Here is a 16,207-nt window from a genome sequence, read left to right on the forward strand (position 1 = left end):
GGTTCACTTGTGTCCTTCTGGGGCTTTCATGGAAGCAGAAGAGTTGAAAGAAGCACTCTTCTTGTTTCATTGGCATGTTGAAAACACCTTCCACACCATCACTGCACATCTGTTGTGTCAACCATTTACTGAGGACACTTGAGGGGCAGTGCAGCTTATGGTGTAAACAGAGTCAGGCTGAGGCTGGCTGCTCAGTGCTCTCAAGGGAGAGAACTCTGTGTAGGCTGGCTGGTTTGTTGACCCAGACCATCTTTGAAGGAACCACACACCTGTCCAGCAGCCAAACACAAAAGATACTTCTGCTTCTTTTCAGCAAAACTCCACTTCTGCCTAAGCTAGACACTGCTCCAGACACAGCAGCTGGGAACACTGGCTCTGTATGTCAAAATAGGAGTAGCTCCCTGTCTTTCAGCCTAGAAAATAGACATCAGATTCCTTTTTCCATTACAAATACAAGCCTTTCCATCAGTAGGCATTTACTTGTTTAGTGGTTTCTTTCTGTGTTCACTTCCTTGTAAGTATTAATGGAAACTAAAGCAGAGAAAGCGCATCTCCATGTTAGAGATGTGCAGTGGAAGCAATGGAAAATGTGGGACTCTGACTGATGGAATACATTTTTTCACATCTCTTTTTCTGAAAAATCTCTAAGTGGGACAATGCCACCAGGGTTACAGTAAAGGGGAAGAAAATCTTCACAAGACACCTGTGGTATTGTCAGGTTCAGAAGAGCAGGCTGAGGAAGCAGCCAAAATATCCAAATAAAAGATATACATATAAATGTGCATGTATGTAAATGAATGGCTAAAATTATACATATGTTATCTATGATATGCTAGTGATATATGACTTGTATATGTTATATGTAAAATATATATCAAACTGATGTAAATGGATATGGAATTAACTCAGTGCATAGTCCTGGAAACTGAGTAGTTTGGACTGGAGCTTCGGACTGGAAATACGCTCAATGTTTGTAAAATAATTAGTGAATTAAAACATGAATGATAGAAGACATCCTCTTCTATGCATGGTGCAGTGTAATAAAAAACTGATTCAATGCTTACTAAAAAGAGATCTACTTTAGATACAATTTTCTGAAGCTCAGTCACACCTGAGCACTTGCTTCTCTACAGCAGATGTGTGTGACAAATTTTGTCCCTGATCCAGCTGGACAGGAAACATCCTGTTTCTCACAGGGCTCGGAGCAGGCTCTGAAGCAGGCAGTTGTGAGCAGTGATATCTTTCTGGGCAGGAAGGCTGGGATGAAGCTCCCAGCCCTCTGCCCAGCTAGGTGCCAAATGTGGGCAGGGGGAGAGCCACACCCCAGGATGAGCAGCTGGACAAGGATGTGATGAAAAATTTCTCTGAGGCGCAAAGTCAAGACAAACTCCATCTCTGTCTGCTAATTATCCAACAGCACTGAGGTTCATGCCTAGAAAAAATCGGTAAGGTTTTCAAGAAGACAGATGAAGCCTTTGCAGGGCTGTTTACTCCAAAACAGCTTCAGGCTATTGATTGGCTGAGATTTTTCTTTATGTGGAATGAGTCAGCCAGAAAATCTGTTTCAAACTGAAGTAAGTAGAAGAAATCTTGAGACAAATTGCTCATAAGAAGAAATTGCTTGCACTAGATCATACTCCTGTGTTGTAGACTAAACAACCATTAGTCATCTACCTGCTTATGCAACCAGAGGATAAAATGCCCTTGATAGGAGGGGACAGGGACATGGCAAATGCCATTTCACTTTTCAAAAGGGATTTGGGGAATCATTGATTTTACTGTCTCTATCAGAGAAACATATGGAAGCTATTCCAGAGAATGTGATTGATAGAAAGATGGAAAAAAAATCTGGTAGAAATAGTGATGAGTCATGATGATTTTACAGAGGGGGAAGTGCTTCAGTGTTGAAGCAGAGAGACTGGAGGTCCCCAGTAAGTGAGGGCGGGGGTCCATCTGGGTGCCAGGAGACAGCAGGGTACCTGGCACAGAGTCCTGTCCCCTCCACCAGCCCAGGCTGCTGCTCCCTGGCAGCTGTTCCCACTGCCCACTCCACAACAGCAATGGGTGGTGGCATCCTGGGATGCCCAATGTGCTGCTTGGGAGAATTGTGAGTGGGCAGAGGTGGGGCCATGGAGTGATGCCCCCTTGCCTGCAGCTGTCAGTACTGAATCATTGGCCAGTGTTATAGATGATTAATACAATGATTAGCTCTCAGAATTAGGGGATGAATACTGTGTGTATGTTAAGAGAAGTTTTATTGATGTATGGTTATGTTATAGGTAATAACCAGATTAGGCTGTATCAATAACTTACAAAAGCCAAATTAAAAGTTAACAAAAATAAATAGATTTTATTTCACGTATCAGATCACAATCTATGCCAGCTACGAATCAAAGGAATAGGGCTGAGTCCGGGACTCCACTCTGGCTGAATGCAGTTCTGACCCCCTTCCGCATCAGATCTGGTGAGCTCACAAAATCCATCCTAGTGAGTCCTGGTTTTATACTATTTTTCTTGTCTGGAGCTAAGTTTGTTTTGTTCCTTTCTCTGACTGTGAATATTCATACAGCCCTCATCCTCTGTGTTAGAAGAATCCTATCTTTTGAGCAGACAGAACAGGGGACGGAGAGCCATTCGAATATTCATATAGTTCCTTGTCCTCCACCCGGTGTTGGGAGAATCCTGTCTCCTACTTGCACAAAGCTGCCTTGGAATACACAACACACATTTGAGAACACATACATGTAAAATAAGGGTTATGGCAACCGAGCATTCACATGCTAGTCCAGTTAACTGGGTATTCACATGCTAGTCGAGTTTTAGTCGAGTTTATGGGAACTGCACCACCTTCGGTTATCTATGGTCATTACTGGCCAATGATGGCTTGGGCTCGAGTCTGTAGGAGCCATTCCCCCTTCACTTGCTAATTCAGATTTCTATTTAGTGCACACTTGTGGATGCTACATTCTAATGAGGTAACTGGTTTCCCAACTCCTGTGAAAGATTTCTAGAGGTCTGGGTGCTTTTTGTATTCCAACTCTAAAGCGTGATTGAACATATATTTATATATATATTTCCCTAGGTACAAATATATTTATTCGAGCACAAATTTTAATACATTTATCACAGTTATGTTATTGTGATCTGATTTTTGGATGTCCTCTGTTCTCCCCATAGTCCCCTTTCCCCGCTCTGTATTGTTGCCACTGATCAGCCTAGGTCATCAGGGTGTAGAGGGAGGGCAGGTACAGCGCTCCTTGCTTGGGGCATTTGTGAATAAGGGAGGCTTGTTGCTAGGGTGGCATGACAACACCTGACCTCCAATCAAGTTACAAGAAATTAGTTTCCACGAATGGACGGTGAAGAATAGTTAATTGACAAACTTTGGCAGGGGCCAGGGTTGCCTGGGGCAACCCCTAGGCGTATAAAAAGAAGAACAGCCATTTTGTAGGTGAGTGCATAGCAGACAGTCACACACAGCCAGTGCACTGTCCTTTTTCCTTATTCAGTCTTTTGTTGTATTTGTTAAGGTTTAATAAACCTTTTAAAATTTAAAGTGAGCAGTCACTTCTCACACCAGGGAGATACCAGTGACTCCTGACCAAAGCATCTCAAAGGAGATTTGAAAATGAGCCCTGAATTTTGAAAGGAGCTTTCCAGAGAAAGTTGGAAACTTCCTTTTACTTTCCCATTCTCCAACACAACAAAGCTAATGGTCTTCCCTCTGATGTTGTTCTTTTTTTTTTTTAAGATTTTAAAAGTTTAATAGTAATAGAATGGTTATAAAGATAGTAATAATATTACAGTAATAAAAATTTGAACAATTGAGATTAGGACAATACGAGACAATAAAAACAAAGAGTTACGGTACCTGGACAGTCCGGGTACCTTTTTCTGGGCAAAATAAGCCTGAAAAAGGACACAGGTTAACAAAGGATTAACCCTTAAAAGCAATAGCCTGTTGCATATTCATACACCTCATACATGATGCATAAATTCCATTCAAACAAAAGAGTCCATCTAGTCAGTGCCAACTTCTTCCTCTTAATCCTGATGGTGTCTTCAAGGCTGAGCGAGGAGGGAAGAAGTTAGAATTTAGTTTCTTCTGATAACAGAGCAATTTCTCTGAAAGATATATGTGTCCTGTGGCTACTATCAGTGCAAGTACCTCATTCCTTTCTTTAAAAAATATCCTACATACATAGTTTCTATTTTAACATTATATTATAACCTAAAACTGTATTTAACACACTACTTGAGAAAATACAGCATAGCTTTCTAACATAACACATAAAATATTCATCCTAATATTTGTGACAAGCCAATCATAAAATACACATTTTTCACAGCTGAGCACTGCTGTCTTCTACCTTGTCAGTCAGGCTTGTGTTTGGACACAAATGCTAGGAGAAAAATGCTCTAAAATGAGTGTTTTTCTCTAAAGAGAGAGGGCTTTAATAATTCCCTTTTTTTCTGCCAACGAGAGAAATGGATACCAGGAGATGAAAGTGAAAAAAAAAAACCAAACTGATCATGCATAAAGCAAGATACCCAAAAAATACAGGGAAAAAAAGGAAATTGAACCTCACACCCCATCATCACCTTACCACATGGCTGACAGGCAAAGATGGCAGCTGCCTGTCTTTGAGAGGAGAGGAGAACAGAACTCACAGCAGCTGATAACGTGTTGGGTTGCTGGCGTGAGTATTCTCCTCACAGCAGGTGAAGTTGGTGGAGTTTAATGTCCCTTCTTTTGCTGGCTCAGTCTTTCCGAGAGGCCAGAGCTGCCCCGCAGGCTCCCCTGGCTGGAGGAAAAAAAAACAAACAAAAAACCACGCCCCAAACTAAACCAAAACAAAACCAAAAACCCAAACAAAACAAACAACAACAAAACACAATACAAACCAAAACCGAAAACCCAAAAAACAAACCAAGAAAAAATCAACAAAAAAAGCTGCTAAACAGATTTACTAGGTAAAAGCCTCCAGGCCAGGGGAAGGGAAATAAAACAAAAAACCCCAGAAGCTTCTTGCCTAAGTTAGCAAAAATTACTCCAGAAAAAAAAAAAAAAAAGGTAGGGGGGGTTAACGAAGCAACGAAGTAACAATCATTGTAATCCCCAGCCACGCCAGAGGGAGTCAAGGAGGCCCTTGAACAGGGCCCTCAGGAGTCCCAGGCTCCCCTCCCACCCCCTCGGCTCCATCAGAAAGCTATAGCAGTCATTTTCTGGGTATAAAGCAGGCAGTTAGGAAATAAAGCACCATCATAAAGTCACCTCAAGACAGTTTGCCAGCACACCATCAAATCCTCTTGGATCACAGGATGAGAAAACAGCTTGCACAGATTACTACTGCAAAGTGGTAACTATGAGCAGTTTTAAGCTCTAGTGGGCACAGCTGTAGGCAAAGGGAATTGCCACCCAATACCAACCCCAGTTTTCTAATTCCCTGGCCTATTTTCTCCCAACACATGTGGTCTTTTCCTAGAATTCCCCATAAGTATCCCTGTAATACTCCAACCTTGCCTGCAAAAACCCTAATCTAGGCTTGGATGGAAAAATAGTTTATAGATTTGTCCAAGACTTGTGAGCAATGAATGAATGGGAGACTGTACCACAGCCAGTAGTTCCTGATCATTCAGCAAGAAAAACCACGTTGCTTTGGCTAGTGCCAAGCAGTTTACAGCAATTGAGTTGTGTGAAGCCTTTGTCCTATTTTGGTGCATCTGGAATCTCAGTATATTTTTGCCTTCACCTGGGAAAGGAAAAAATTCACATAGACTAGATTCCAACATACCTGGTGGTTGTGTTATAAAATGTGTGGTCCACATAAAAGAAATGTAGAGCAATCAGTTCAGAGGTTCACCTGTGCCTAATATACTCTCGTGCCTCATTATCAGCCTACACCAAAGGCTCTCGGAATGCACAGAACTATTACAAGCCCCCTTTCCTGCTCAGTGCAGCCTGAGGTTATGGCCCTGTGAGCCATCAGGCTCCACTCCAAGTTCTGTGCCGCACAGCTCAGCAAAACCCACCACAGAGCTGTCTTATGGTCCAGCAGCCATGGAGGACCTTTGGAGTGGCCAGAGGCCAGAACTTTACATGGGCTAATATGTAGCGCTCAGCAAACAAAAGCTGTGGTGAAACCTGGGTAATCTCCACACAGGTTCTGTGTGAGGCAAAGAAATTACTTTACACATTGCAAACCCTGGGGAATGTGAGGGGTGTCTCCTTGTCCTTCCAAGAGTAAATACATCAATCCTGACCCATATGCCACAATTTCTGCAGAGATAGACCTTCCCTACCAGGTGCTGGAAGACTGCAGGTAAGCAGGCAGCTGGGAGGGGACACAGCCAGGACTACTGACCCTGACTGGCCAAATGTCATCAAGCTCAGCAATAAAAGCTAAAGGAAACAAGCCAGTGAACCTCAACTGTTGGCTGTATTAGAGGCTAAAGTGAACAGGGCACAAGTGGCAAAAGCAACCTATGACAGCCAGCTCAAAGGCCTATGTGACCTTGGCACAGACTATGTCAAGGGATATTGTCATATATGCATATACATAACAAGAATTTTTATACTATCATCTCTTTCTTACAAAAGTTTCGTACCTATTCAGTGTTTTCTGGTGAGCAGCTCCTCCGAGTACACCCTTCCTCTTGCACCAGGTAACCAACTAACTCTAGTTTCCTTCCTGCTTCAGTGTCCCCTTAACAAGCCAACACACTCTTTTATAGCTCCTATTGTTCTTATTAGTTACAGCTGTGGCCTGTTGAAGTTAGGCCTTCTCATTTTTGATAATTGGCCCAGCTGCAACTCCTTTAGGGGTAAGATTACTTTCTAGACCATCTCTATTCTATCCTCCCACAAAGGGATGGTAATTCAAGGACCCAAAAGGGTACTGTATAGTAAAATCAGGCAACCCCAATGTCTGGGAATGATTGGTATCCAACTCCAAGGCTTTGGAATGCTGAACACTTGCTTTACTAAAACTATATTATATTACATTACAACTATATTAAAGAGATATATACTATACTATATCATACTTACTACTAACTACTGAAGAGTACTAAAGAAAACTCATGACTCTGCCAGACAGTCAGGACACAGCTTTTTGTGACTGGCCAAGGACACAAAACAATCAGCAGAACAACAATCCTCAGCAGAATCCAATTAACAAATTCCTTCAGGTAAATAATCTTCCAACACATTCCACATGTGCAAAACAACAGGGGCAGCAAATCAGATAATAATTGTTTTCTCTTTCTCTGAGGTTCCTCACTGAGATTCCCAGGAAATATCCTTGGGAAGTTGTGCCTGCTTGCTCTCTATTAAGAGAGCTGTGGCTACAGTACTGCTGGGTCTTTGGTGTAGCTGCTGTTTGTACAGAAAAAATTAAGAAGCTCTCTCCTTTGCCTGGCCTCTTGGAGGATGCCTCTGTTGTTGGGTTGCTGTGAGGTTGAAGAACAGGAGATGCTGATGGCAGCAACAACCCACTAATACTCCCTGGTTCCCAGCAATGAGCTGTCAACTGGAGAGACAAGGAGTGATCAGCAGAACCTACTCACCCTTTAACCACTGCATATGGTCACTGTTAAAATTTGATGGAGTGGGGAGATAGAAGTGGGCTCTCATGACCTCAACACAACACTACCATGTATTGCTGTCCTGGATGTGCTGGAGCTCCAGTACCAGCTAGAGTCCAAGCAGCCCAATGGAATGCCACAACTGATATTGCCCCTCTGTCTGTCTTAGTCCTTGTGGCAGCAGAGAGTAAGCCACAGTTTGCTGTTACATGAAGGGTATCCAACACATCTGGAATTGACTGTGCTAGGGGTAGAAGCACAGCCCTACCATTTGTCATGGACTTATTCAGGCTGCACTGGAACTGGTTGATGCTCCTGAATGTCTGTATCAGGCTGATAACTTCATCATTACAGATGCAGAAGAAGGGCTGAGACCACCTCTCCTCCAGACCTTGGTGAGGGGTCTTGTGGTTTGAAACCACAGGAATCCAACAGTGAATACACTGACCAGGAGCAGAGAGTCCCTGACTCTGTCTGGGAGGGTGAAAGGATGACTGCAATTATTGCGCCATGTGGATTCAATGATTTCCAATCAGATCCATGGAGTACAGGACTGCAGGGATACAGAATATGCCCTAATGCCATCAGGGTACAAGGCCTTCACCCCTTGGGGCAGTGCTTGCATGGGCTACCAGCCCCTTGATGCCCAGCAGTGTCATGTCAGTGTTATAGATGAGTAATGCATTGGTTGGCTCTCACAATTAAGGGGTGAATATTACGCATATGTTAAGAGAAGTTTTGTAGATGCATAGTTATGTTACTGTTATATGTCCTCCCACAGTTCTCTTCCCCCCCCTTCTATTGTTGTCACAGAATGGTTACTGTGGTAACACCTGACCTCATATCAAGATAGAAAGTGATCTCCACCACTGGACGGTGAAGAAGGGATTGACAGACAAGACTTTGGGAGGGGCTAAAGATAAAGATACAAAAGGTGGAACATCCATTTCGTAGATGAGCATGTGGCAGTTTAGTTCCATGCTCCCAGCACTGTAATTTTTCCTTATTCAGTCTTCTGCTGTATTTTTGTTAAGGTTTAATAAACCTTTAAAATTTTAAAAGTGAGCATTGTTTCTCATTGAGAGGAATGACGGATTTGTCTTTACAATCAAACTGTGGGTCTGCTGGTAGATAAAACTAGCACTGAGAGATAAAAGAAACAATGGGAAGGACTCCACTGATTGATGAATGGAAAAAGATATTTGCCTTTACAAACAAACTGAAGGTTTACTGATAAATGAAATTGGATATTGAAAGATGAAAGAAACAATGGGGAAAACCCCTAAATTCCATAAGAATTAACAATTAAAAAGCAGAATTATACTTTAGAGGAAAGTCTTCAGTATGAGGCGTTCCAGGAAGTCTGTACCTCTCAAGTACCTCAGCCAACGGGGAAAGAGAGAAGGGAAATGCAGCCAGAAAATTAGGATAAAAAGGAGGCTGCATCCTCCAAAAATTTGAGAGACCCCAGGGAAATGCCCCATGGCCTCTCCCTTTATTTGAATAAAGTTAAAAGGACTCCTCTGTCTCCTTTTTGGACATAAACCTCTGATGTTTGTGGATTAATATTTTCTCCCAGATGATTTTGGGGAATCATCTGGGAGAAAACATTGTCTCAGTGGCCCTAGGAGATTTTGAAAGAGAGATGTACCCTGCCACAAGTTCAGCAGCTCAAATGAGTTCTCCTGGGACCATCAGCGATTACAGGTCAACACCCCAGGGACAGCAGAAGACTAAATAATGAAAAGGAAGAGGGGGAAAAAAAGTTCCTTGGGGAAAAAACTGCAGATGAAAATTTTGAGTATTTGCATGTGTGTGGGAGTCCAAGGGTATACTTAGAGTGTGTTTGAGACTTGAGAGAGTTACCAGATATAGGGGGGCTCAAGAACACCTGGGGACGCCAGGTTGAGGTTCACCAGATTTTGGGGGGGGGGGGGGGGGCTCAAGAACGCCTGGGGACACCAGGCTGAGGGTCACCAGATTTTGGGGGGCTCAAGAATCCTTGGAGGCACCAGGTTGAGGGTTATCAGATTTAGGGGGTGTTTGACTGTGCTTGTGTGAGCAAGCAGGGTCTCGGAAACTGCAGCAGGAGGCCATGTGGGTAGCAGTGTTATAAATGAAATACCAATGAAGCCGGATGAATAATTTGCGAGAGCCAAATTATGATAATATAACAAAGTATAAAATTTATTTCACGTTTGAATCGGTCACAATTTAAGCCAGCCATGAATCAAAAAGGACAGAGCCAAGCCCAGGACTTTGGCTCTGGGTGACACACGTACACAGATCTGAGCCTCTGTCGCGTCAGAGAGGTAGTGGCACGACATTGCCATGTCCAAGTCCAGTTTTTATACTCTTTTTCTTGCCCGGAGCAAGGATGTTCTTTGTCCTTTTCATAATCAGACGAGTTTCCAATGCTTCTCTGGTCCGAGGACAATACTATCAGCTGGGTAAACAGTCCAGTCTCCGAAGTCTTGGGAATAATTCATTGATCCCTTGTCTTCTGCTAGGTGAGTTCTCAAAAGCCGCATTACAATACACAAAACCGAGCTCGGGAAGATATACATGTTAAAACAGTCTTTTACCGGTAGTCCTTTACATGTTAGTGGATTTCCCAGAAACAGACTATGTGTTAGATGGATTATCATAAAATATGCTATTTCTCTAGTTATCTGTGGCCAGGTGTGCCACTGATGTCTTACTCCCTAATTCAGTTAAGATTTCCAGTTCCTATGCTGTCTCCTCTTCTTCACACATAAATTCTGCAAGACTATAGGTGGGATGTGTAAGACAACTGATTTCCCAATACTGAGTGAAAAACTCCTCTCTTGGCTTTGGCAACTAGTCTGGGCATGTTTCTCCCAGCAGTTTTCCCCTAGGTCAGTGCAACTATAAACCTTTAATATCCTTATAACAGAGCCATGCTTCAGCACATTCATAATTCTATATTTATAATAACACTACATTTGATATATTTATAAAATGATAATGTTTTATCTGCCTATGAATTCTGATATAGCTATAACAGCAGCAAGCTGGGACCTGGCACAGTAACTCCCAATGCTCACTGGCACAGAGGAAGCAGCAGCGGCGCTGCTGAAGGTCAAAGACAGGCTTGGCTGTGCAGGGTCTCGGAGGCCTTAGGTGGGAGCCCGTGTGGATGATGGCCAGTGGGGACCCAGCACAGAAACTCTTGGCACCTACTAACCCAGCAGGGGCGGAGGCAATGGTGGCGGTGCTAGGAGCGGTTCGCACGTGGCACCGCTGAAGATCAGGGGCTGACCCAGTGGCAGAAAAGCTGTCGCTTGGAGGGTCCTGCAGGCTTTCCCCAGCTGGAACAGTGGACCGGTGTTTCCCAAGTGAAGAAACGTCAGTGGGACCTGGTCTATTTGAGGGGCAGCCAGCGGGGACCCACCACAGTAACTTCAGTTTTTGCCAACCCAGTCTGATGGTCAGGTTGTGCAAGGGTCTTATAAACCACGGGGCTCGCTAGCTCAGTGGCGGTGGCGCAACTGCTGAAGGTGTCAGGAGCTAGCTTGGTTGTGGTGGGGTCTCAGAGAGTGCAGGGCTCACTGGTGTGGTGGCAGCCGTGCGACCACTGGGGTCAGGAGGTGGCTTGGTTGTACCAGGGTCTCGGAACCTGCGGAGGTTGCTGGTGCGGGGGCTTCTCAGTGACTCACCAGCATAAAGCTGAGCTGACGCGGGGAGGGCGCTCAGCCATACTGGCTTCCCTGCAGCATCCAGTGGCATAAAGCTGTGGGACCGGGGCACTGAAGCCCAGCACTATTGTCCCTGGCACCACCAGCTCGGTGGGGAGGGGGCAGTGGCTTGGGGGTGCAGGGAATGGTAGCATGTGGCACAACTGGTGATTGGTGCCTCTTAGCAGGGGCCCCAGCCCTGTGGGCTTGTGGTATTTTTGGGGCTCTCCAGACAGAGGAGGAAGTGATGAATCTGACTCCATGTTCTCAGAAGGCTAATTTATTATTTTATGTTACTATACTATATAAAGAATGTTATATTAAACTATACTAAAGAATAGAGAAATGACACAGACAGAAGGCTAACAGATAAAAATTAAAAACTCATGACTCTCTCCAGACCCCCAACACAGCTGGACAGTGATTGGTCATTAAGTAAAAACAATTCACATGAAACCAATGCACCTGTTGGTAAACAATGTCCAAACCACATTCCAAAGCAGCAAAGCACAGGAGAAGCAAGTGAGATAATATTGTTTTCCTTTTTCTCTGAGGCTTCTCAGCTTCCCAGGAGAAGAATCCTGAGCAAAGGGATTTTTCCAGAAAATATGACGGTGACATGGGCTCACCTGTACAGGGCTGCCCACAGCAACTTGGGTGTGCTGAGAGCAGTGGCGCCCAGCAGGGCTGGCCCGGGAACGACAGGCTGCAGAGACTTCTCTTCAGTGTCCGCCAGCGTGGAGCTGCGCAACTGGAGTGAACCACGTGGTCAGCTCAGTGATTGCTTGCACTGGTGTGCTGGGAATGGGGGCCTGGGGCACTGAGACGTGGAGGCTTCCCCAAGATCTGTCGGCATAAAGCTGCACGAGCAGGGGACCGTGTGAGCAGCTCAGCAGCTGGTTGCGCTGGTGTGCCAAGGGTCCGGGATGCCAAGCCAAGGGGGGAGAGGAGTGACAGAACCGAGCCAGTGGCACAGGGGTCCCTGGACCATAAGCAGATTGTTTATTTGCTTTTGTTTTTCAAGAAGAAGGTAAAGCTTCTTCTTTCTTTCTCCCCTTTTCCTTCCTTCCTTCCTTCCGCCACTTCTGCCACTTCCGCCACTTCCTTCCTTCCCTCTCGCTCTCTCTTCCTCTCGCCCTCTCTCTCTCTCTCCCCCTCCTCTGGCTAATTGGGAAGGTAGGCCCTGTTGAGAGGACCTATAGTTGATTGTCAGGATGGGATTGGGAGCCAATAGGGAATCCCCAATGGGAGAAGGAAGAAGTGAAGAGATACCAACAGATATACCCTCAGATGGCCCACTGAGAAAGAAACTAGCCTAGTGGAATTATGACCCTAGCTCCAGAGATAAGGACAAGCACATGGAGGTTTAGTTCCATGTTCCAGCGCTGTAATTTTTCCTCATCCATGTGAGAAATGACACTCACTTCTAAAATGTCAAAGGTTTATTAAACCTTAACTAAAAATACAAAAAAGGACTGAATAAGGAAAAATTGCAGTGCTGGGAGTCTCCATAACTAGCAGTCACATGCTTTATTTTTACAAAATGGATGCTCTGCATTTTATACTCTTAGCCCTTCCCAGTGTTGTCAGTCAATTCTTTCTCTGCCATCAGTTGGTGGAGATTACTTTCTTACATTTTGATTGGAGGCCAGGTGTTCTCATGTTGCACCTCCTGGTAACAAGCTGGCCCTCCCAAATGCCCTCACTACCCAAGGCTATCACAAGGGTGAGGGGAAGGAAGACTATGGGAGGACATATTACAGTAAAATCACTATATATTTACAAAACTTTTCTTAACATACACATAATATCCATGTCTTAATTGTGAGTGCTAACCATCACATTATTCAGTTACAACATTCTGTCTTCTGTATTTTTGTTAAGGTTTACTAAATCTTTGATATTTTAAAAGTAAGCATTGTTTCTCACATCAGGATCCATGTGGTTGCTAGAAATGGGGATCTTCCATTTTGCTCCATGAGCAGTCCTGCTGCAGCTTGGTTTAAAGAGAGAACACTGAGTGGACAGGGAAGAAAGATACAGTAATCTTAGCTTTTTTATACATAAATAAAGGGTACATGACAATTGTAAGGTACATGAGCCTTGTGATAATGCATAGATGGGAAAAATGTGTATTTTATGATTGGCTTAATATTATCATAAATATTAAAATTATTATTATATGTGTTATGTTAGAAAGTTATGCTGTATTAATTTTCTTAAGTGTTAAATATAGTTTTGGGTTATAAAATAATGTTAAAATAGAAACTATGCTATGTAAGATACTTTTTTAAAAGAGAGGAATGAGGTATTAGCACTGAGATAGCAGCCACAGGACACATATATCTTTCAGAGAAAAAGAATTTATTGCTCCATTATCAGAAGAAACAAACTTCTTCCTGCCTCGCTCAGCCCTGAAGACACCATCAGGATTAAGAGGAAGAAGTTGACACTGACCAGACAGAATCCTTTGTTTGAATGGAATTTATGCATCATGTATGAGGTGTATAAATATGCAACAGGCTATTGCTTTTAAGGGTTAATCCTCTGTTAACCTGTGTCCTTTTTCAGGCTTATTTTGCCCAGAAAAAGGTACCTGGATTGCCTGTAACACTTTGTTTTTATTGTCTCATATTGTCCTAACCCTAATTGTCCAAATTTTTATTACTGTAATATTATTACTCTCTTTATAACCATTTTATTACTATTAAACTTTTAGAATCTTAAAAACAAGTGATTGGTACTTTTCACAAGGATATCAGGAAAATGAATCTACAAACATCAGAGGTTTATGTCCAAAAAGGAGACAGAGGAGTCCTTTTAACTTTATTCAAATAAAGGGAGAGGCCATGGGGCATTTCCCTGGGGTCTCTCAAATTTTTGGAGGATGCAGCCTCCTTTTTATCCTAATTTTCTGGCTGCATTTCCCTTCTCTCTTTCCCCGTTGGCTGAGGTACTTGAGAGGTACAGATTTCCCAAAATGCTTAATATCCCCTTCTAATGCAACCCCTCCACCATCGTTTTTCTTTTTCCTTGTGTTATGAATGAGTGTCAAAATTCATATTTATTAGAGTAGAAGAATAGATTCAGAATAGTATAAAATAAGGTAGAAGGAGAGTTACGTTTGGACATGTTCTCAGGGAAATACACTAGAAAAGTCAGTCTGCAGCAAAGCACCAACGCCTACCACACCAATAGACTCTATTTACATGTAAAACACAACAGAGACAGTCAGTTTCACAATTGCAGCCACACAGGGAATGATGTCATCAGCAGCACACCTGGATCCCCTGACTGAAAGGGGGGGAACACACTGCTTAGAATTTTAAAACAGTTCTGGGAAACCTCTCGGTTTGCAAAAGAGATTTCCAGTAAGAACTGAGTATCGGATGATAAGGATATCTCTCTCGGGATGTGACTGTGTACTGTTAAGATTAATCCTGTCTAGCACAAGACCAGAAGTCGATGAATTATTCCCGAAGACATCGAGGACAGGACCACCTTCCATCAGATACCATTCTACTGGACCGGAGAAACCTTTGGAACTTGTTTGGTTATGAAAAGAACAATGGACTTCCTAGCCCGCGGCAAGAAAAATGGGATAAAAAGACCTACATGGAGAAAGCTGGTGTGCTCGCTGCACTCCGAAGCTGCCAGTGCTTGGAGTTACTCAGGGCGTCACCCAGAGTCTATTCCCGGGCTAGACTCTGTCCGATCCGTGGCTTACCGAAATTTTGTCAATTTGCGCGAAATAAATGTTGTACTTTGTTTTTATATCATAATTTGGCTCTGGCAAATTATTGATAAAATCAAATTGGCAATCGCACCCATAACACTTGTGTGTCTGTTCTGTCTCTCTAAATCCAGAGATGTAGCAGAGTCTTGGGTGAGTAATAGTCTATGTCAATTAGTGGAATTCCTATGTTATTTATGGTTCTCCCCATCGCTTCTTTCACCTCTCTGTATCTAGCTTTATCTACCATCAGGCACACAGTTTGTTCTTAATTCATTCCTTTCATGGAGAATTCACACAGGGTGAACTGCACAGAGCTGGGAGGCAGCAGAGCCTCAGCTGGCAGCCCTGAGGCCACTCTCAGTGGTTTTGAAGTCACACACAGTGAGCACACAGGGAAAGGTGGCTCTCCATGGACGGCCATAGGTGAACTTCAACTTCTCTTGCTCCGCCACTGTCAAGCAAAATGTACGAGATTGGAAGGAGTTTTTTCTCCTCCAATCTAGCAGGTAAGGGGCTGAGAGGAAGATGGGCACAGCAAGCAGACTGTGATTTGGGGAACGGGTGTCCATGAGCCAGCTTTGCACTTTCACCTCTGCACATGTGGCTGTTGGCTCTGAGTCCCTCTTGTGTAACAAATTGTTGGAGGTTAGGATTGCTCCTTTTGTTTCTCTCAAGGAATTTTTTCCCATATGTTGCTAGGAGACAAAACTGACTGGTACTTAAGAGAGAAAAAAGAAGTTGCCACGGTTCAGGGGAAGGGTAGGGCTGGCTACTCTCTTAGCTGAGGGGTTTTTCTTGGGGGGGCAGAGATACCAGGAGATTTGGGCAGGGTGAAGAGGCTGGGCATAGCTCCTGGCTCTCTCGCTCTCTCGGCGTCACAGGGGAGACAGGCTGTGGTTGCTGTGGGGAGAATTCACCACCACTGTGAGGCTCCGTCTCCTGCTGTCTTCTACCACTAGTGAAGCTCTGCTTGTGGGAGTGGCTGTTGCACTGGGACCTTGTTAACACTCTACCTCACTAAAAAAGGACCTTCACCATCTGCTTTGGTGCCTCAGGGGAAGCCCTGGGACCCCAAGCCCCTTCCCTCTCCGAGGGAGGGTCTCCCAGCCGTGTTAGGGAGCTGGGCTGCTTTCTGCCACTGTAGCAGGATGCCCCACAGCCCCTGCTAAGGCTATGGAATTTCTAC

The sequence above is a fragment of the Motacilla alba genome, chromosome 20 (assembly GCF_015832195.1).
Source record: "Motacilla alba alba isolate MOTALB_02 chromosome 20, Motacilla_alba_V1.0_pri, whole genome shotgun sequence".
NCBI lineage: Eukaryota > Metazoa > Chordata > Aves > Passeriformes > Motacillidae > Motacilla > Motacilla alba.